Source organism: Sorex fumeus, unplaced genomic scaffold (genome assembly GCF_029834395.1).
Source record: "Sorex fumeus unplaced genomic scaffold, SorFum_2.1 ptg000142l, whole genome shotgun sequence".
Classification (NCBI taxonomy): Eukaryota; Metazoa; Chordata; class Mammalia; order Eulipotyphla; family Soricidae; genus Sorex; species Sorex fumeus.
In genome coordinates this window covers 3552339-3573988 of record NW_026606199.1, presented here as the reverse complement: position 1 = coordinate 3573988, position 21650 = coordinate 3552339, and the positions used below count along the sequence as shown (strand labels likewise).

At 63.3% G+C, this 21650-nt stretch overlaps 1 protein-coding gene across 3 annotated transcripts in view; it reads right to left on the bottom strand.

Annotated features, from left to right (window-relative positions):
* GLRX3 (glutaredoxin 3) overlaps positions 1–21650 on the bottom strand; it is a 186722-nt gene that overhangs the window by 143062 nt on the left and 22010 nt on the right. Inside the window, exon 12 of one of the 3 annotated variants that reach the window (XM_056106695.1) lies at positions 15031–15040. The exons of the other annotated variants lie outside the window; for them this stretch is intronic. The gene's annotated coding sequence lies outside the window, so the exon portion shown is untranslated. Of the gene's footprint in view, positions 1–15030; positions 15041–21650 lie in introns of those variants that run through there. 3 annotated transcript variants of the gene reach the window in all.

Sequence of the window (21650 nt, the reverse complement as noted above, 5' to 3'; positions counted from 1 at the left end):
CGCAGTGTTGGTGGAGGACGACCTCTGCACTGGGTTTGCTGGCAATGGACTCGCCCACCCACCTTTGCGAGGAGGCATGGCTGGTCCTTCCCACCCAGGTGCTCAGGGCAGCTGGTGACGGAGGTGTCCGGAAGCCCCTTCCCAGTCCTACGGGAGCTGCGTGTGCTTCAGGCAAGTGGCACGAGGCCGGGCACTGCGGGACCAAGGGGCTGCCCTCCCCCGCGCCCCCACCCGCCTGGTGCTCTCACTCCCCTCGGGGGTCCGGGCGCTCGCAGCCCACAGCCGACCCCCCACAGGCCTGTGGCCGGGAGTGACCAGGAGACCGGCCCTTGGCAAGCGGGTGTCTGCCCCAACTGTGTCCTGCAAGAGCAGGGGGCTCCCAGCTGCCGTGGAGCCTCCATCCTGCTGAGGGGTCTGGAGAGGGACCCTTCCCCAGAGCGAGTGTCTCTGAGCGGACACAGGCCAGGCAGGTGGCAGCGTCCGGCAGGGACCCCACCTGCCCATCCCCACTATGTGGCCAAGCACTGCCCGAGCAAATGTCACTGCGGTGGCGGCCCTGGGGTGCGGGTGGTGGGAGCCTGGGGGTGGAGCGGCAGCGCCCACACCCCTAGGCCGGGCTGAGAACAAGACGCGCTTCCATCTGCGGTCAAGTCGCCCTTTCACCTGGCGAAGTCAGCGTCATCAAAAGGCGGCACTGCTCCCGGGGCCCGTGCGGTCAGCCCGCTTGCTCCCTCGCCTCACCTCGGCCCTGCAGGGAAATCCACCGCACACGCCCACTCAGGCTCTGAGGGGCCGTCCCCCGGGGTGAGGAAGGCGCTCACGCCAAACGCCCGAGAAAGCTCTCGTGGGGAAGACACTCGGGTCCCTTTGAGAAGTTGATGTCCCCACAGCAGACTTTCCGGAACCTGCGTTGAAAGGGGAGGGCGCCACAGCGCAGGTAACGGGACAATCTGACTCGTCTTCCGACAACTGGCTCAAATCTACACATCGGAGCAGAAACGGTTCCCAGCAATGGCTGCCCCGTCCCCGCTCTTGGCAAAACCTCTTCAGCACCTGCTTTCAAGATGCTGGAACACATTGTTTTGGGCTGGTGGAAACTTTTTGAGTTTGGGGCCAAATGGGAGCAGGGGTGCAGGGGGGTGTGAGCGCAGGGGTGAGGAGGGTGCGGGCGGGCAGGGAGGACGCTCAGGGCAGTGGCTGCTCGGCTAGTCAGAGCCAGAGGGGTGCGAGTCTCACGGCTTTGGCATCAGCCCGTGGCCCTGGCGCGGGTCAGGAGGTCACGTGGCCTCGGCCTCGGCCTGGGAGGACCTCGGACAGTCACCTGCTCACAGGACAAGCCCTAACCCGAGACCCGCACCAGCCGAAGCCGGACCAGGCCAGTCTCTGACATCGTGAAGCGAGTCTGGACACAAGATGGACGCGGGGGGAGGCGCGGGGGGCGGGGGTGCTCGCTCTGCTGTGCTCAGCCCCTGCTGCAGGGACGGGGACATGGGACAGGGATGCAGCCCTGTTTCTGGGGCCAAGTCAGGCACGAGCAAGGTGTCAAGGCTCCCTCAGCTGACTGGGAGCCAGAGTCCAGCTTTCCCTGCGCCCAGCTCGAAGCCTGGAGCTGAACCAGGACAACAGGCACCAAGTGGCACGAGGAAGCAAAAAGACACTTCCCCCGCACCAGCCGCCCCCAGCTCCTTGGCGTCCAGTGGCCGTGTCCTGGCTGGCCCACCTCACAGGAAGGCCTTTGCTTTCCTCTGGGCCTGTCCGGCAGCAGCTGCCTGAGCACTCTCCACACAGCTCCTGCGGTGTCCTGTAGGGGTGATGCTGCTCTTGCAGTGCCCTGTAGGGGTGATGCTCCTGCAGTGTCCTGTAGGGGTGATGCTGCTCCTGCAGTGTCCTGTAAGGGTGATGCTGCTCCTGCAGTGTCCTGTAAGGGTGATGCTGCTCCTGCAGTGTCCTGTAGGGGTGATGCTCCTGCAGTGTCCTGTAGGGGTGATGCTGCTCCTGCAGTGTCCTATAGGGGTGATGCTGCTCCTGCAGTGTCCTGTAGGGGTGATGCTGTCCCTGCAGTGTCCTGTAGGGGTGATGCTCCTGCGGTGTCCTGTAGTGGTGATGCTGCTCTTGCAGTGCCCTGTAGGGGTGATGCTCCTGCAGTGTTCTGTAGGGGTGATGCTCCTGCAGTGTCCTGTAGAGGTGATGCTGCTCCTGCAGTGTCCTGTAGGGGGGAAGCTCCTGCAGTGTCCTATAGGGGTGATGCTGCTCCTGCAGTGTCCTGTAGGGGTGATGCTACTCCTGCAGTGTCCTGTAGGGGTGATGCTGCTCCTGCAGTGTCCTGTAAGGGTGATGCTCCTGCAGTGTCCTGTGGGGGAGGGGGGGTGCTGCTCCTGCAGTGTCCTGTAGTGGTGATGCTGCTCCTGCAGTGTCCTGTAGAGGGGATGCTTGGGCACAGCAGTGGTCACATCCCTGGCCAGCAGGTGCCATGGGAGCTGCACCTGTCGGAGACAGGTGCTGCAGTGGGAGCCTGGCACAGGGCTGGCCGCAGACCAGGCCCCATGTCCACCGGGCTCTGCAGGCAGCAGGTGGGCCACTGGGGTCACTGCGGGTGTTGAGCACTATAGGTCGGGCTTGGCGGGCAGGGAAGAGGCCCCTGCTGGACCCAGAGGCCAGGCTCCTGGTCTGCCTCTCGCTGAGCACTGCAGCCTGAGAACCAGGAGCCCGTGGCCCAAACACCGTCCCCGCTGCAGTGCATCCCCGGCCAGGGAAGGCCGACAATGCCTAGGGCATGGCTCAGCCCAGGGACAGCCCCACGGTGGCCGGCAACAATGGACGTTTGAGTCTCGGCCACCAAAGTCTCCCGGGAATCGGCAGCACTGCCATGGGTGCCCGTGATTGAAGTGTTTGGAGGCAGAGTCAGGGGTCAAGCAGCGGAATTCAGGGGCAAAGGGGTCATGGCTGCACCGGGGGTCCTGGAGGTGTGCCGGGGCGGACCTCCTGCAGGAGGAGAGTCAGGGAAGAGGTCGGGCACCAGTGCAAGTGTCTCCCTTCCCAGCTGGGCCACAGCTGAGCCACTGCCCTCACGCACCAGGCGACAGCGTGTGGCCGGGAGCACCACCCCCATCACCCCCAGACTGTCCTGCCCACCCTCAGCCCCGGCCGCTCCCCTGGGAACCTTCAGGGACTTTAGAACTTTTTTTTTTTTCGCAAAGAAACTATGGCATGCAACCATTGTGTGCGGGGTTGTTTTTAATTGTGCCCTTATTACTTAAAAATAATGTGTTATAAACTGTCTCTGGTGCAGGATTAGGATGGATGGAACACTCATGAATCTACATTATTTCACCGATGATCATGCAGCGGAACACGGGAATATCCACCGCAATTACGTTAACAGAACCGTCATCTTGGATCTAATTATATAAAGGTGCGAACTGTGCAAGAGCATAAGCTATGTTCCGAGCAATTCATCCGCTCGATTAGAAAGTGAGATCACGGATACTCAGCCCCGGGAAGCACAGTATCTGCTCTCAGCTAGAGAGAAGGAACCCGGGGGTCACTCCCAGCCCTGCGACGGAATTAGAGTCAAGGGGACGCATGTTTTCGAGTGCACACCGGGGTCTCAAAGACACCAGCAGACACCGCGACAGGGACCTCAGCGTCTCGGCACTTCCTGGCCTCTGGAAGGAAACTCTCTGTGAAGGAGCCGCCGACTGGCGCTGCTCATCCCAAAGTGCCCCCGGCCCCCTCCCCACAAGCACCTCCCGCTACGGCGGGCCAAGACTCGGGACAGCGGGCGAGGGCTAGCAGCGAGGGACGAGCTCTCACCTCTGTGGGCCTCTGAGGAATCGGGGGAGAAAGACCCCGGGGGTGGCGGGACATGGGTCAGAGCCTGCAGGTCTGGGGCGGTCATGTGCGACGGCTGCTGGGACCCACCCACGGGCCAGAAAGCAAAGGGACAAGGGACAGGGAGACCGCTGGAGGAAGCTTCTCAGGGAGGTGCGACCAGGGGCCGTAGCAGGTGGGGGCCACCCCGGGCACAACTAGCTGTGCTCCCCGCCCCCAGTGATCCACATGTTCACACGAGTCCCCAGGAGAGGCATGAGTGGCAGGCGGGTCCCCTGCAGAGGGGCAGGAAGGCGGGTGGGCCCAGCCTGCTGACAGACAGGCCCGGCGTCCAATCTGGCTATGCAGTCAGCATGACTCGCGTCCTGGTGCTCCCAGGAGGAGCCCGGTGTCCCCGCCTGAGCCTTGGGCCGAGTCACGGTTGCTCCGTGTAAGGGCATGGGGGGAACTCGGGTTGGGGGTCTGGGGGGGGCATTTGTATTTCCGAGTGTTTGTCTTGGAGGCCACCAGAGGCCTGTGAGCCCCCGAGATGAAGGTGACCGCCCGGCGCCCAGGCTGTCTTCAGCCCGAGGACTCCGGGGGCGGCCTTGGGGACAGGAGGTTTGTCTCTGAAACGCGGCAGGGTGTGGAGACAACAGGGCCCGCGGGAGCCAATGGCGGGCTCACCCACAGACACCGCCTCACAGCCGCGAAGGCATAAACAAAAATCACCTTCCAGAAACCACATTTTGAAGACAATTAAATGAAAAAGGCATCTGCAGTCTCACTTATCAGTTGCGTGCATACTTTCTTTGCTTTTCTCTGAGTTCGGAGACAATAGAATCCCAGAAATGCCACTTGATTTTGGATATTTCATCATCGTCATTTAATGCTAAATTAAAGCTCAAAAACCTTCATTATTCACCAGGTTTTTGTTCTGCTCATTTCGACGTTGGGGCGCTTCCAGCTGAATAACTCTCTCCTCCATTTGGAACTGACAGCTGCTTGCAGGAGAACCGGCGAGTGCTGGGCACCCAAGTCTCTAAGCCCGACGCCTCGTACTTGCATTTCAGATGTCAGCGTGGAGAGTAATCACCTTTAATGAATAACAGTTAAAGCCAATTACAAATTTGCAGTTAAAATCACACTAATTCCGCTCTGAGGCACGCAGGGCAGAATCAGGCTTCCTTTGAAAGACCTCCCCTTCCTCCCAGCGCTGCACAGACGCTCTGGAGACCTCAGTGCCGGGCCTCTGATGACCACAGTGGACGGCAGCGTGAGTAGGGACCACACCCAGGTTGCTCACCCATCCCAGGGAGAAAGGACGAGAACCTCGGCCCTGGGATCCCCCCATCCCGGACTCCACAGGAAACAGCGTTTTCAGAAGAGCAGCTGCCGTTACCACAAGGCCCCGGGCACCGATGGGGCTGACGTCGCTGGGTTTCGACCATATCCCCAGTCCCTGGCTGCAGGTCCCAGTACGACGTAAAATCTCAGACCCCCTCTCCAGGGAAACGCATCGCAATGCCCCCTGGGGCTGCCTCAACCCCAGTGTCCCAGACCCTTGCGGGCACAGGCCTCTCCCCTGCCATGCCGTGATCAAGGTTGTTGACTCTGGGTGGCGTGGAAGTGACCGGCCCTGGAGAAACCACTCTGAAATGTCCCTAAGGCACTCCGCCCATCACTTCCGCAAGGGGTCACGAGCGCCTACCCCCCCCCCCAATACAGAGTGGGTCCTGCTGTGAGCCCTCAGCATCTGAGCATGGGAAGGGGCTGGAAGGTTCCGGGGCTCTGACGTCACTCTCCACTTGCCAGTCCTTGACCCTCAGTGGGACTCGGGCAGTAGCCCCCTGTGAAGTCAAGCAAAACCTGCTTCCAGGCCTGAGCGGCCCTGTCCACCTCCCGCCGGGTGCCCTGACCTGCACTGACCTGCATCCAGGAGACGGGCCACTGCAGCAAGGCCGGGATTCGCTTGTGGAGACTCCCAAGTCTGCTTCTCTCGGCCTGCTGGGAGGAAGCCTCAGTGCTGTGGGGAAGAAGGGGGCTTGGGGGAGGCGGCCACCGGGACCCGCGCTCACAGACCAGGCATGGGGACCCCCACCCACCATGGCAGAAGCACGGGGACCCCCATCCACACGGCAGAGGAATGGGGACCCCCACCTACCACGGTGGAGACACAGGGACCCCCACCCACCACAGCGGAGGCACAGGGACCCCCCCACCCACCCCGGCAACAAGGCAGGGCCTGCAGGGCACGGAGGGTCACCCGCCCCCATGCTGAAGCTCGTGGGCCCCCAGGATCCCGTTGGAACTCAGCTGCACAAAGGTGACGTGACGGTGACAGCAGCCAAGGTGCCAGGCAGCGAGACAGGGCGATGCCAGGGCCCTGGGGCACGAGGCTCAGGAGCACAAAGCAGAGAGGCAGACCAGTGGCGTGACCGTCACGCTCACTCACACGCGCTCTGCGACTGTCACCCTCCTTGGTGAGGTCAGCGGTGCGTTCGGCAGTGCCACCCTCCAGCGCGGGGGGGGGGGGGGGGGAGCAGCACGAGCAGGCGTCAGACGCTGAGCAGACCCGCGTCCCCCCCTCTCCCGTCACGGGGCTAAGCCTGTCCCTTATCCTGGGAGTGGAGCTGGGGGGAGAGCGCCCCCTTCAGGCTCGCGCCATGTGGACCCTGGAGCTTGGGGACGGTCTGTCCAGGTGCGGCCACGCCTAAGGGCTCACCGGCGGCAGCTCCAGGCGAGGGATGGGCTGAGGGACGTGGGCACGAGCCAGGGGGCATCTGGGGCCCCAGGCGCGGAGGGGCCGGGGCGCGGGCACCCGCAGCCTGACCTCTGAGTGCCACCAGCAGGGTCACTGCCCGCGGCCAGTCCCCACAGGGGGCCAGGTCAGCGTAGCACGGCCCCGAGTCGCTGCGATCCGCATCCGAGCGGGCAGAGACACGGGTGTCCCCGGCGCCAGGCAGGACGGGCGGGGCCGTGGGCACGGCCCTCGGGCACAAGGGCAGCCGGCGCCTCCCCGGGGACAGAGGCGGCCGCCGTCTGCCCTGCGTCCCCCTGCCCTCCCTCCTGCCGAGGCCGCGACTCAGGGCTGTCACTCACCAATTCCCCGTGGCTGAGAACACTCACAAGAAAAATATTTTACCAAATATTTTATTCTTCAGGAGGACATCCACTTAATAACGGGAAAACACCGGCGGTGCCTGTCAGACTGGCTTCCTCTGGGCTTCATTACACATTTCTCTGCCTCGGTTGAAGGCTTGGGGGCGCCGTGTAAAATGACCCTATTTCCCCTCTAAAATCCATGTGGCCACATCAAAGCTGAAATTACTTTTCCGAAGATCTTATTGCTTTTCAGGTTTTGCCCGGCTTCATTAATAATGCACCGTGCACGCTCGTGACGCCTCCTCCAGCCTCATGTCCGGACCTGAAGCATCGGGAAACAGCACCCGGACCTTTGACGGGCGGGGAAGGGGAGGGCGTGCGGGGAAGGGCTGGAATAACGGCCGTGCGTGGAAACTTCCGGTTTCTCTTGGCCCGCTGAGTGCTCAGCAGCTGTGCGCCTACAGGCGCCCTACACACACGACACATGCGCACACGTCTGATGCTAGAACCCACACACACCACGTGCGTACTTCACGCACAACAGATCTTCCCATATTCGTGTTTTCTGCATGCGTGCGTGTGTGTACACGGCGTACAACTGTGTCGTGTGTGTGCATGTGGTGTTCCGTACCCTGTTGCAATGCAGCACCTTCCAACACACTGCGGGTGCACATGTGTGCGTGCATACATGTAGTACGACTGTATCACACGTGCAGACCATGTGAGCGTGTCTCCTGCCCCAGACAACGCCTGAAATGCAGGTGCACAGTGATGCCGTATACTTGCGTGCGTGTGCGTGTACCCACGGCGTGCACACGTGGGATGTGATCGAGGCATCTTGTGCTTGCATGATGTACACAGACTCACCTGTGTGCCTCAAGAGCACACCCATGTGTGTGCACACAGGTGGGCATCTATTACTCACGCGTACACACATGTCCCGTGTGCATTAGGATAGGGCATACAAGCAGACACACATGTTGCATCGCGTGCCCATGTATAGGTATGTGTCTGCACACACAATGCAACACATCTGTGCTGCACGCACACGCATGCTTGTGTATGCAGTGCATGTAGACACATAAATGTACATAGACCATGCATAGTACAGTGTACATGTCTGTCGGTGACGTGTTCATGCTTGCATACACACGCACCAAATGTCTGTCCGCCAGGTCCCATGTCTGCTAGCACACGTGTGTTCGTTTTGTGTCCGGGTAAAGACAGGCATGTCGTGTGCATCTGTGTGCTTGTGTGTTCAATGATGTGCACACGGGTGGCAGGTCCATGCATGTGCAGTGGATGCATGTCTCCATGGGTGCATGTACCCTGGGTATGCACACGTGTGCAGGCATGGCGTGTGTGCCTGCACGCGTGTCTACACACATGGGCTGGTGTGCCGCATGTGTCCATGTTTGTGCAGAGAAGAGGCTTCCCCAGCTTGGCGTGGTGCTCTCGGCGTGGTGCTCCTGGTTGGTTTCTGGAGGCATGAGCTGGGCGAGGCCAGCGCTCGGGGGCAGCCCAGAGCCCTGGAGGGAGGGGTCACTCAGGGTCTGGGCCCAAGCGCGCCCCAAGTCCCTGGAGGTCACCCCAGCCTGTGCAGCTGGGCCCGGGGTGCGGCAGGCCCTGCCCGAGGGTCGTGTCCCGAGAGGAGCCTCTGCCTACAGCCCCCGAGCCCCTCACACCTCATCGGACACGGCAGCACCTGAGTGTCCAGAGATGAATCACTCCCGAGGCACTTCCGGGGCACATCCTGGACGCGTTCCCTGCTGGGCGGGGTGGGCAGCTCGAGGGCCAGAGTCGCCCTGTGGCCGGCAGGCTCTGGGCTGGGCCTCCCAGCACCCTGTAGGCCCTTTCCAGAGCACGGGGCCGCAGCCTCCCCCGGCATTAAAGGCACAACCTTGAAGGGGGGCAGCCCGGGAGACCTCGGGGTGGGGGGCTGCAGTGAGCAGGAGGTGGAGGGCAGGAGCAGCCCCCTACGAGCCCCCGCAGACACCTCCCACGGGGTCCGGCTTGCCGGGCTGTGCTCCCACGCCCATGGGATTCCCGCGGCCTTGGGGACTGTGGCGGGCGGGGTGGGGCAGGGGGCAAGTGGACTCACTTCTCCAGGTCAGTGCGAGGTGGTGCCCAGCAGGGACCCACGCCTCGGGGAGTCCGAGCAGCCGACCAGAGGCTCTTCCTCCTGCCCTTGCCTGGGCCAGGCTGGCCCGGAACCTGCGCCGGACCTTGTGGCCAGGGGTTGGGGCAGTCTCCGAGTCTGGCCAGACTGGACCCTGCGGGACCCGCCCACACCCACCGGCCAGGGGCATGAGCTGGGCGAGGCCTGTGTGCTCACTTCCAGAGGGCAGATGTTGGGGGGGCGTTGGCAGGGGGAGGCTCGGAGGGTCTTTCCTGAGGCCTCGGCTCCTCTGCCTGGTCGGAAGCAGGACCCCGGAGCCTGCACCCAGGTGGGTCCCGAGGGAGCAGCCCCCGGGCAGGCAGGGCCCCCAGAACTGCGAGCTTCTCACCTGCCCCCCCCCCCCGGGTGCGGGGAAGCCCCTTAAAGGAAACGCGGCCCAGCCCAGCCCTGGACACAGCAAAGACCTACAGGGACGCACGTGCAGGCCGGCTCCATCCCGGACCCCCACTGCCCCCCGGTGGCTGAACGGTGTATGTGGCGCCCACACAGCCGCACTGGCCGGCACGGGCCTGGGGCCGGGGTGGGGCTCCCTCTTAGACGGGCCACCCCTCCCCAAGACCCCAACTCAGTCTCCCAGGTCCCAGGGGCCCCTGCCCTGCCCACTCCGTTTCCTTCCCAGGGGCAGGAACAAGGCGGCAGCCCCACGGGCGCGGGAGGGAGGTCAGCAGGGACTCGAACCCGGCAGGCCTGGCCTCTGCAGTGGCCCCTGGGGCTCCTCTAAAGTGGGGAAGGGGCAACGCCCGGGGCCCCGTCCCGGTAGCACAGGGTCCCCGACACCCAGAGCACAAAGAAGGGGTAGAGCCCCAAGGTGAGGCCAAGACGGCTCTCCTGGCAGGCGGGTCCAAGCAACCGTGTTCACTGCGGCCCGCAGGCCCCTCACAGAAGGCCGGCCCGGTGCGGGCGAGGCACAGGCAGACAAAGCCCAGCATCGGGCTGTGGGGGGACTTGGCGTTTGCAGCGCGGAATAAGTGACAGTTTATTAAAAAACATAGGCTAGGCCGGGGAAAAGTAATATTGGATTTTATGATTATTTCATACTGGGAATTGTTACATAGTTCCATGCCTGTTTATTATATAACTACAGATTGCAATAATACATTTTGTAGCTTGTAAAGTTCCGAACAAGCAATTCTTCCAGTCCTGTGTTCGGTGGGCTGAGTTTTTATTTAAAAGAGGAGGAACTGCAGCTGAGAGAGAGAGCAAGCCTGCGTGAGCCTCGCCGGCATCTTCAGTGGTGGCGGTTCCTGGGTCCCCCCCACCCCCCGCGCCTGAGCCGCCTCCGGAAGCCAGGATCCCGCCTGACCCCCTCACGCACACGCAGACCCGCACTGACCACCTCCAGGCACGAGGCGTCACTTCCCGCGAGTCTGAGAGGACAATGCCCGAGACCCCCGGCCTGTCACTAAGCTGCAAGGGAGCAAGCGTGGCTCAGAGGGGCTCACCTGTCCGCAGAGCTCGGCCTGAGCTCACCCACCTCACTGCCCTCCCCCCCACAACAGCCCAGCCCCGAGCTGATCCTGCCTGACGTCGCCCCTCACCCGATCCGCCTCGGGACCCCTGGGCCGTCCCCGCGGTGAGCGCCTGGCACCCTCGTGTGAAGTTGCGTTCCCAGGAGGGACGCCAGCGCAGCGCCGGGTGCCAAGTGCCGATGCCACAGACTCGCTGGAGCACCTGTGCTCCCTGGGGCGGCCTCGGAAGGGAGATACGGAGCTGCTCAGTCTCCCACAGAGCCGCCTTATCTCGGGCACCCGGGAGCCTGCTAATGCCGCCGCCTTTGGGGAGGGAGAGTGAATGACGGGGCTGGGGTGGCACCACCAGGGAGACGCTCTCAGCAGGGCCCTGCCCCAGGTTCCAGTGAGGTCCAGCTGCATGCTGGCTGCCTGGCCGCACGCCGTGGCCCCCTCTGCCACCAGGACCCCTCCCCGGGGAGCTATCCGGCCAGCAAGAGGCGTCTCTGGGAACCGCTTCCAGCCTACTCGGAGCTACGGCGACTCTCAACCCCTTTGCTGAGTTTGGGGCCCGACTCCTCGTGGGGCCCCGATCACGGCACTAGCCCCGAGGGTGACCCGCAGAGGGCTCTGGGGTGTGGCAGCCACCTCGCAGCCCAGGGCTCGGCCACCCGGGGCGGGGAGGGGTCCCGCGGGGAACACGCCGGGCAGGCAGACCCAGGGTGGGTGGTGGGCGCCGGCCCCTCCAGGTCCCCAGCCTGGCTGCACCGACAGGTCCCAAGCCAGAAGCAGGGGAGCAAGGAAGGGTCCCTGTGTCCCTACGTCTGTCCTGGCAGAGACGCGGGTGTCCCCGCGGGGGGACAGGCCAGCTGGGACGGTTTCAGCTCTCTGACAGGGCAAGAGAAAATTCAGAAAGTGGAAGAGAAGCAGAAGCCCCCAACAGCGGTGCCGGGCCGCGGAGAACCCGCCAACTGTGCTGCAGACACTGGCAGGAGCGACCAGCCCCTTACCAGGTCAAGCACGGCGCGAAGGTCCCCTGAGCCCGGCGGTGCCCACCAGGACCCAGGATCAGGAAGAGCCGGAGTTGGTCAGCACGGGGGAGTGGCTGTGTCTGCAGTGACCATCCGAGTAGCCTGGACGCTGGTCAGGAGGAACTGGCCAGTTTCCCTTTCTGCAAACCGGCGTGTCCCGCCCGTTCCTTGGGAAATCCGTGGAAATCGGTGACAAGGAATTCCAGTCTCTAGCGCCCCCCACAGAGGAGGAAGCCCCCAGGGCAACACTCAGGCTGGGTCTGGACCTGCCAGGCCCAGGGTGGGTCCGAGAACCCGCTGTCGCTCTGAACAGACACGCACAGTCCCGGGCCACTGGAACCCATCCGAATGGCTGGGCCTCTGCTAACTGCAGGAGGAGACATGGACCCCAGAAAGCCTGGCACTGTTGGGCAGTGCGGTGCCTTGGGCAGCGCCCTGTGAGAGGCAGGGAGGGGGCAGAGTCTGGAGTCCACTCGGAGCAAGGCACACGCCCCAGCCCCGGCACCCCTGAACTGGGAGCTGCCTCTTCGCCCGGTGTGGTCACTCCAACTTGGCCCTTTGCAGGGCCCCGAGGGCTGAGACGGGCTGACCCAGCAGCTCAGGGCTCGGCCGCCGGCAGCTCTGAGGGTGCCAGAGTCCTTGACAGACACTTTGTCAAACGCAGGCACAGGGAAGGCGTCCACCGCGGCCCGGGGCTGCAGCCAGGTGAGTCCGAGTAACCGGGGTCGAGATTCTCCCACCGGCACCCAGTTAGTGCAAAGGAAGCAGCAGGGATCTAACCACCACCAGGGAGATGGAAATACGGCGATCAGGAAAAGGACATGTGCGATCACTCTTTGATCGACACCCCATCTGCAGAACCTGCCATGTACGTACCGGGCACACGCGCTCGCCGTTTCGTGAAGCGTGATTGCCACGGGAAAGACGAGGTGGCCGAGGGCCTCCTTAACGGAGCCTTTGATCGAATAACGGTGTGTGCACGTGTGAGAGAGCCCCACACAGCTGCGGGGACGAAAGGAGGGTCCCCCGACACGGGCCGGCCGGAAACGCTGCTGCAGGGAACGGGGAGAGACGCCTGCCTCTCCTTCGAGAGGGCAGAAAGTCTTAAAAATACGGAAATAATCGAACACAGAAAAACAAAGTGAGTAACTGAAGTTCTCGGTGAGTGAATGGTGAGTACGCCAGGTGGGCGCTGTCACGGCCACTCTGGAGGGGAACGGCGGAAGGAGAGCGGGCGGGTGGGTCAGAGGCTGCATCTCGCTGCTGGGCCCCACAGGGAGCCACGGGTGCCCCTGGACACGCGTGGTCCAAGGGACTCGCAGTCACATAGGCCACAGCCACATGAAACTCTAGGGGCCGGACTGTAGCCAGCAAGGGGATGCGAGACAGCGGGGTCAGACTTAGTCCCCAGGGCAGCAGAGAGGTGGCCCTGAGCACCCTGCACTGTCCCTGCAGCGACACATTTTGCTGGGCTGACCCCGAGCACTCCTGCCTCCTGGCCGCTCTCTGACCCGCCGTCTTCTGCTCAGCATGTCTGGCTGGAGCCGGGCCTGGTCTGGTCAGTGCAGGGGGAGAGGACCAGGCGCCCCGGGCAGAGATGCGGCCGGACGTTCTGGTGAGATGCCCCCGGACCCCACTCGGGTCACCTGCAGCCACCACGCGGCCATCAGGCAGAGCCATGGGGCGTCTCAGACTGTCCATCTGCCGGCCAGTCTGTCCTCCGCAAGCAGCAGGCCTGACAGCGACACCAGCCTCAGGCCCAGTTCACAGGTGACCAGGCCAGACCCACTCAGACCACTCCCGAGGGGCCACAGCAGAGGGGAGACCCCGGGTGCTGCCAACGCACACGCACACACACTCACACACAGTAATACACACACACAGTAACACGCACACATTCACACACACAGTAACATGCACAAACACACACACAGTAACACACAGTAACACGCACACGCTCACACTCACACAGGATGGAGTCTCAGCTGTACTCACGCATGCACACTCATAGTAACATGCACAAACACACACACATACACACACTCACACACTCACACACAGTAACATGGCACAAGCTGACGCACTCACACATACTCACACACTTACATGCTCACATACTCACACACAATAACATGCACAAACTCACACATACACATACTCATACACACTCACACACGCACATTCACATATACTCATACACACCCACATGTTCACACAGACTCACATATACATACTCACACACTCATACACTCACACACAATAACACTCATACATACACTCACACACATACACATATTCATACACACACGTACTCACACACTCACAAATACTCATACACCCACTCACACACACTCACAAACTCACACATGCATACACACATGCTCACACATACTCTTACAAATTCATACACACATGCACATGCTCAAACACACATGCTCACATACATGCATGCGCGTATTCGTACATAAATGCTCATGCACTCACACACTCATACACGTGTCCACACATGTCCGCACATGCACACTACACGCATGCTCACACACATGCTCACTCACACGGGCACTCACACACTCACACACAGATGTTCACACACATACACTCACACGTGCACACTCACATACACACACACATGCACATCACACACACGTACACACACACACACACAGCAAGTTCCACGCTGCAGGAACTACAGCAGAACCACTTAAATGTCGTTTTCGACAGGTGAGTTGCGAGATACGTGAGAGAATGGGAGCGGACACGGGGAGAGGCAGGAAATGGGAGAAGGACGGAGGGAGGGGAGGAGGGAGGGGAAGGAGGGGGAGGGAGGAAGCAGGAGGGGGAGGGAGGGGAGGGGAGGGGGAGGGGAAGGAGCTTAAACCCAAGGGCGTATCGGTGGGTGACTCCTGTGGGTCCGAGGTACACGGCCTGAGGAGTGTGAAGGCGGCAGCCCTGGGTGAGAGGAGACGCCTCAGGCTGAGGGCAGCCCAACCTGCAGCAGCCCCAGGGCCCAGGGGCCTGCAACCAGGGGAGCCCCAGGACAGACCCCCCAGCACAGACCCCCCAGCACAGACCCCCAAGCAGGGCTCTGGGCTCCAAGGGTCACCCATGCACTGGGCCGGGACCTGGGTGGCTCCTCCCGCTGCATGACCTTCCCCATTGCCCTCAGACTCCTGCCCTGAGGGTTGGCCCTGACTGGACATCGGGCTGCAGGGCTGTGGCCACCACCATGGCCTCAGCCCCTCCCGAGCTGGGGGACACAGCCAGACCAGCCGGGCTCCAGGCCACACTGACCCCTGCCCAGCCCAGCTGGTGTCCTCTTCGGAGCAGCTGGACATGGCCACCACCTTCCACAGCAACCAGCCACTGAGGCAGGAGACGAGCCACTGGCCGAGAACCAGTGGGCAGATGGGAGAGGCACCACCACAGAGGGGGCTCAGGGCGCCTGACACGGCCCCAACGGGCCTGTCCTCGTGCCGTACTGCACGCAGCCGGGGATCCCCACCCGAACCCACACACACATGTCCACACACATGCAAACACGTGCACACACACATGCTTGGCACACACACACATGTGCACGCACGCACACCCAGACAGGGACAGGAGAGGGACCTGAGTCCCACCAAGCACAGAGCCACAGGCGGGAGCGGCAGCCCCCGAGGAAGGTCACTGGGAATGTGAGGGACCCCCACCCCGGTGCCCGCCGCAGCCCCCACACCAGGGACTGGAGACCTTCATGGGAGCTTCTCTCTCCTGAGATTCTCGCCGACGTCCTTCCAAAATGCAGAAATAAACTGTTAAAGGAGGGAGAGACGTGGCATCCGAGTCCCCCAGGGGCCCCACCAGCACCCGGACGAGCTCTCTGGCCTGCACGGGAGGGGGGTGACGGAGTCCCAGCTGTGCCCGAGGCCCAGCTCTCCCCCCCCCCACACACACACACCCGGCAGCTCAGGACTGACCCGCAGAGAATCCAGCAGCTGGTCCCCCTGCTCCGGACCCTGATGTGGCCGCTCCTGGGGCCACATAACCCACCGGGCAGACACCCAATGAACGCAAGAAACTGGGGAACGGAACCGCAGCGGGGGAACCTGGCGGGAGGGACAGTGATGCGGAAACCCAACTCCACCGGCAGCCCTGGCACCAGCGGGCGATGCTGTCCTGAGTGGCCACTACACCTGCTCGGGGGCTGCGGGGCGGATGGGGGACAGTGCGGGGGGCAGGGGGGGACATCGCTGGGATGTTGATGCCCGAAACAGCTCTGTAGACCACAGTGTTTAAATAAAGTGGGGAAAAAAGATCAATTCAAGTTTAGTTTAGGCCTAAACTTCGCTGTGGAAAGGATCCCAGTAACCCCTGAGTAAACACGCCAGGAAACAGCTCCGGCTCTCGGTCCGGAGACATCAGCCCTCAGCGGAAACTGCGGATGAAGCGGAAAGCGGGCCCGAGCTCTGCAGACGCCGGGCGAGGGGGTCCGGGCAGCCCCCGGGCACTGCAGCGGCTCGGCAGGTGGGGCCCAGCAGGAGGGGAAAGGAAGGGGACGCCGCAGGACCCAGACAGGCTTCCCCCAGGCTCACTGACCCAAGCAGCGACGCACGGCCGGTGACCGGACCCAGCCAGCAGGGGACAGTGTCAAAAGGGGCCAATAGGCGAGTTTGTGGGGCTGGAGCGACAGCACAGCGGGGAGAACATTTGCCTTGCCTGCGGCCAACCCGGGTTCGATCCCCAGCATCCCGTAGGGTCCCCGAGCACCGCCAGGAGTGATTCCTGAGTGCAGAGCCAGGAGCAACCCCTGAGCACTGCTGGGTGGAACCCAAAAAGCAAAAAATAAATAAATAAATAAATAAAAAGGTGAGTTTGAACCCACGGAGCTGGCGTGGGTCTGAGTCACCGCACAGCGAGAAATAAAGCGATACAGCGCGGGTGCCGGGATCCGGCTCAGGGGGTGTGAGAGCAGCACAGGAAGGTCACGCCTGAGGGACTGAGGCGACGCTCGGCTGACGCCTGTCAGACGCTGGAGGCTGGAACACAGCGGGGCCTCTGCCCCGTGGCCGGGAGTGGTGGCCTGCGACTCCACACGCGGCAAAATACGTCTGAGAAAAGGCGAGGGAGACTCTGCCACACTCCCGCCCCGGGGGACTCGGCAAAGCAGTGGGAAGCCCGGGGACCCCTGGGCAGGGCGGGCGGCCACGCGTGGACAGGCCACGGCAGGTCTGGCAGGGCGGGCGGCCCTCCGGGTGGCCATCCCGCGCAGACCCCGCAGACGCCCACGCTGGACATTCTGCCTAAGCTCCGACCAAACGCCCTTCCAGTGGCAGGTGGGGACGGACCCTGGGCCGCCTGCGAGGCTGAGGCTCCGGAGCAGAGGGTCACCGTGAGGAGGGAGAGAAGGGCGAGAGGGACCCCGGGAGGGGCGGCGGGGCCCCACCAGGGTTTGGGCTGGGGAACGCAGGGGCTGTGCCCACACCTACACCAGGAGTATCCCACCATAGCTGGCACCAGTGACTCTGAGAAAGGAAGTGACGAGCTGGGGACACTGGGCTCGCCCTCCTCCGGGAAAGGCGGAGTCTCACAGCCACTGCCCAGAGGGAGGACGGGAGGACACCGAGGTGGAAGGAGGGAAACTCCCAAGCACCGTGGCTCAGGGGTGGGAAGACAGCCGGCCGCGGCCGCACCGCACAGCCAGTCACAATGCTGACCGGGAAACGCCGTCCAGGTGACGCTTCCTTGAACGAAGCTAATAGCCAGGAACGAAGGGCTGGAGTGTTGAGGCCGCTCGACTGCGATGCAGGGACCCGGGAGAGAAGCCGGGAAGGAAATACGGAACAGCAGGGACAGGAAGGGGGAGTCCCGGCCAACGCACACCCGCCCCCACCCCTGAGAGTGAGTGGCCGGCTACGGACCCACACGGCTCTGCTGCCCCTGGCCTCCGTGAAGGCCAGTCCCCGCCAGCTGTGTGGGTCTGCGGGAAGCCCCCACAGCAAGGGCAGCGTGTAGACGCATCCCTCTGCCCTCGCGCCCGCCCATACACAGACTGGGCCTCAGGGAGGGGGTCAGGGCTGTCTCCGCTCTCCGGCCCAAGGCCCCGGCCCCCCACGCGCCAGCCCCACAGCGCCCAGCCCCAGCCCGGGGGCTTCACGGCAGGTGGGTCTGGGGTCCAGTTCACTGTGAGGGTCTCCCACCTGCGTCCCCGTGGCACGGTGGCTTGGAGGCGGCCCTGCTCCCGCCCACCCGCGGGGACAATGACAGATGCAGAAGGAAGCGCTCGGCCTAGCTGAAGGAGGAGCGGAGAGGAGCGGGGGGGGGGGGGGGGGGGTGATGGGCTGTGGTCAGTGGTCAGTGCGGGACATACCCAAGGGCAGCTGCCCCCACACGCCCAGGACACAGACGCTGCCCTCCCCCGGCTCTCCCGGCCAGGGGTGTCCTGTGTGGCCCTTCTCTAGTTATGGCAGAGCTCCGGGGGCCTGGAGTGGTGGCGACTGGCCTTGCCCACGGGTGCTGGTTTCAGCCCACGGCAGCTGCCCAAAGGCCTCCTCGGGCCTCCCAGGGGCCCCAAGCCTTAGACTCCAACCCGTGAGGGTCTCGAGAACAGGGACGGCCCCCAGTGACTTGCTTTGGAGATTCCGCTCAAAGCAGTGGGAAAACCCCAGGCCCACCTCCAACAGACCCAAGTGGCCACCAGCCCTCAAAGGGTGGCCCAGCCGCCCTCCTGCCCGGGCCTGAACAAAGGATGAGAGCGTTACTGAAAGCACAGCGACTTACCTTCGAAACGGAGGCGCGGGCCCCGCAAAGGGGGCCTGGCGTTTCAAGCTTTGACGAGGAAAGAATAGCTTTACACCAAATTGCATTTTCAATATGTTAATTAAACCAATAAAGAGTAACTGTATTTGCGTTTCCTGATCTAATAATAAAGCAGATATGTTTGGCCAACTACTTAAGCGCTTGATGGAATATTTTACGCGCGGCATTTGCATACTGAATAAATGCAAGACGAACATTCCGAGTTTTCGTGACCGGCTCAGGATGCCTCGGCCGAAGGCTCCCACGCGGGCCTCCTGGAAACCGGAGCTAGAAAAGCCCATTTGATCAAACGTCCCCCCTGCGCTTTTCTGAGAAGCGCACTTAGAGCTGGTGCCGGGACTGCAGCCAGTGGCGGGGGTCTCCACGCCACCGTCTCTGGGGGAGCTCCGGCAGCCGAGGGTGAGGGGCCGCCTTCTGCCCGCCCGTCGGTGGCTTTGGGGGAGCTATGGACCTCTTGGGCCCTCCCCACCCCTCCCCACCCTCCCCCGCCCCTCCCCGGCCCTCCACGCCACGCGCGTCAGCAGCAGCTCGGGCTCCCCCCACTCTGAGCTGGGCAGGAGGACGCCCGCGCTGGCCGTGGCCTGTGGCAGCCACAGGCTGGGGCCCTGAGAACGGCACCCAGGATGCCCATCCCCCGCGGGGCCAGGCCAGCCGCCCCCTGCCCCCACCAGAGCCCTCCAGGAGAGCACGGGCCGACACTAGCCAAGGCTCCTCTGGCTCCCGGGGCCCCAGCCCCGGGTCACAGCCACGGCTGAGGTGAAGGTGCAGCAAAGCAACAGTGGGACTGCAGCCCTGTGTGGAGCTTCCGGACACTGGCCTGAGTGAGGGGCCACGCTCTGCCCGCGTGGCCGCTGTACGGACACGGCTCTGGGTGGGCAGCACAGTGCAGTGGACAGGCATACAGGCGTGGTGTGCCCAGCCCGGCGCCAGCCCGAGCCCTGCGGGGTCCCTGGGCAGTGTGTGTCCACCAGCTCCCAGCTCTGGCCAGCCGCCCCCACCCCCAGTCCGTGGCCTAGCTGGCCCTGTGCCGCCCACTGCTCCCCCGGCCTGCCCGGGCCGAGGGCCAACCCGACACACGCCCCTGTGGCCCCGCTCCCGCTGCCTCGCCCTGCTGCTGTTTCTGCGAGTTTATTCGCTGCCCCTGGTGTTGGGGCGGGCAGGATGGGCACGTGCCCAGGGCCCACTGCCCCCCAGCTGCTGCCCACACACTGTGCATGTCCAGCCGCTGAGTCTCCCAGTCGCCCTGTGGCCAGGCCCTTCCCACAGGGGCCCTGACAGGGGCCCAGGCATCTCCTGCTGCGGCTGACGCCTCCCTCAACCCGTCCTCCAGCCAGGGACCCTCTGCCGGACACGTTCCCATCTGTCAATTAATATTTAATCCCCGTAATAAAGTTCCTCCCGTGTGACTCTCACCGTGTCCCCTCACCACTGACGAGTCTATTTAGACTCTGAGTTTCACTGCCGGCACCACTGTGTGTGCAGACGTGGCCAGGCTGCCTGTCCTCCTGGAGCACCCCAGGACGCTCCCCGCCTGGGGACCCCCGGACAGGAGCATCGAGCCCCTTGCCTTTCCCCCTGAGAAAGGGGTACCCGGGGTCATTGCCTGGACTTCCTGCCAAGCAGGCTCAGCCTGTCCCACACGGGGCGGTTGGGCCAGAGGCGCCAGGGAGCAGAGAGGAGGAAGGGGAGGAGGAGGGGGAGGAGGAGGAAGAGGTGGAGGAAGGGAGGAGGAAGGGGGGAGGGATGAGGAGGGAGGAGAGAGGAGGAGGAGGAGAAGGAGGAGGAGGAGGAGGAAGGGGAGAAGGGGGAGGGGAGTAGGGAGGGATGAAGAGGGAGGGGAGGAAGAGGAGGAGAAGGAAGAGGAGGGGGAGGAGGGGGATGGAAGGAGGCTGTGTGCCCCCTGCACAGTTGGGCAGCTGCGTGAGAGCCCCCCGGGAGCAGAGGCGGGTCACAATGACCCTCCGCCTCGAAGCGACTCCCGAGAGGAGCATCCGGCCTGTGAGGGGCGGCAGGACGGAAGCTGCCATGTGTGCAGGGCGCGGCCTCCTGCATCCCAGGACCCAGCAGCCAGCTGAGCCCTCGCCAGCCTGCGGGCACAGGGCAGGGCTGGTGGGGACAGGCCAGGCCCCTGGGCTCCTTCCCTGGCGCTGGACGCAGCTCGCCAGTGGGGGCCTCGGGGGCTGCTGCCCGGTCCAGCCGTCCCCTCCCTGCCCCCGGGAGGGCCTGTCGGCGTGGGCCTCTCTCTAGGCTGCCGCCTCAGTGCCCGGAAGCCCCCTGGGACTGGCCCCTGCCCCTGCCCAGACCCAAGGCCCCCCGCCTGGTCGTCCCTGCGGTCCCTGGCACCTCTCCTGCCCCCCAGCTGGGCCCACAGGCTCAGGAGACGAGGGTGGGGGCTTGGGCCCCCCGTCCTGGCCCTGGGTGCTGCTCTCTGACCGCTCCCCGCCAGCCACGAGCCTCCATCCCCACAGCCCATGTAGGAGGCCGCGGGCAGGGCACTGGGAGCTCAGGCCTCACTGTCCACGGAGACGGATGCTGGTGGCCCTGTGACAGGCCGGTGGCCAGCATGATGCGTCCTCCAACGTCCTCCCAGTATCATCCAATATCCCCCAATATCCTCCAATATCCCCCAATATCGTCCAATACCCTCCAATATCCCCCAATATCGTCCAATACCCCCCAACATCCCCCAATATCGTCCAATACCCCCCAACATCCCCCAATACCCCCCAACATCCCCCAATACCCCCCAATACCCCCCAATACCCTCCAATACCCCCCACCCAATACCCTCCAACATCTCCCAATACCCTCCAATATCCCCCAATACCCTCCAATATCCCCCAATACCCTCCAATACCCTCCAATACCCTCCAATATCCCCCAATACCCTCCAATACCCTCCAATATCCCCCAATACCCTCCAATATCCCCCAATACCCTCCAATACCCTCCAATATCCCCCAATACCCTCCAATATCCCCCAATACCCCCAATACCCTCCAATATCCCCCAATACCCTCCAATACCCTCCAATATCCCCCAATACCCTCCAATACCCTCCAATATCCCCCAATACCCTCCAATACCCTCCAATACCCTCCAATATCCCCCAATACCCTCCAATATCCCCCAATACCCCCAATACCCTCCAATATCCCCCAATACCCTCCAATACCCTCAGCCCGAACGACGCGCCCAGGTGACAGGCGCGATCGCGACGGGCCGTCGCATCCTCCGGCACCGAACCCGCTTTTTACTGAACAACCCGAATTCCTGCCC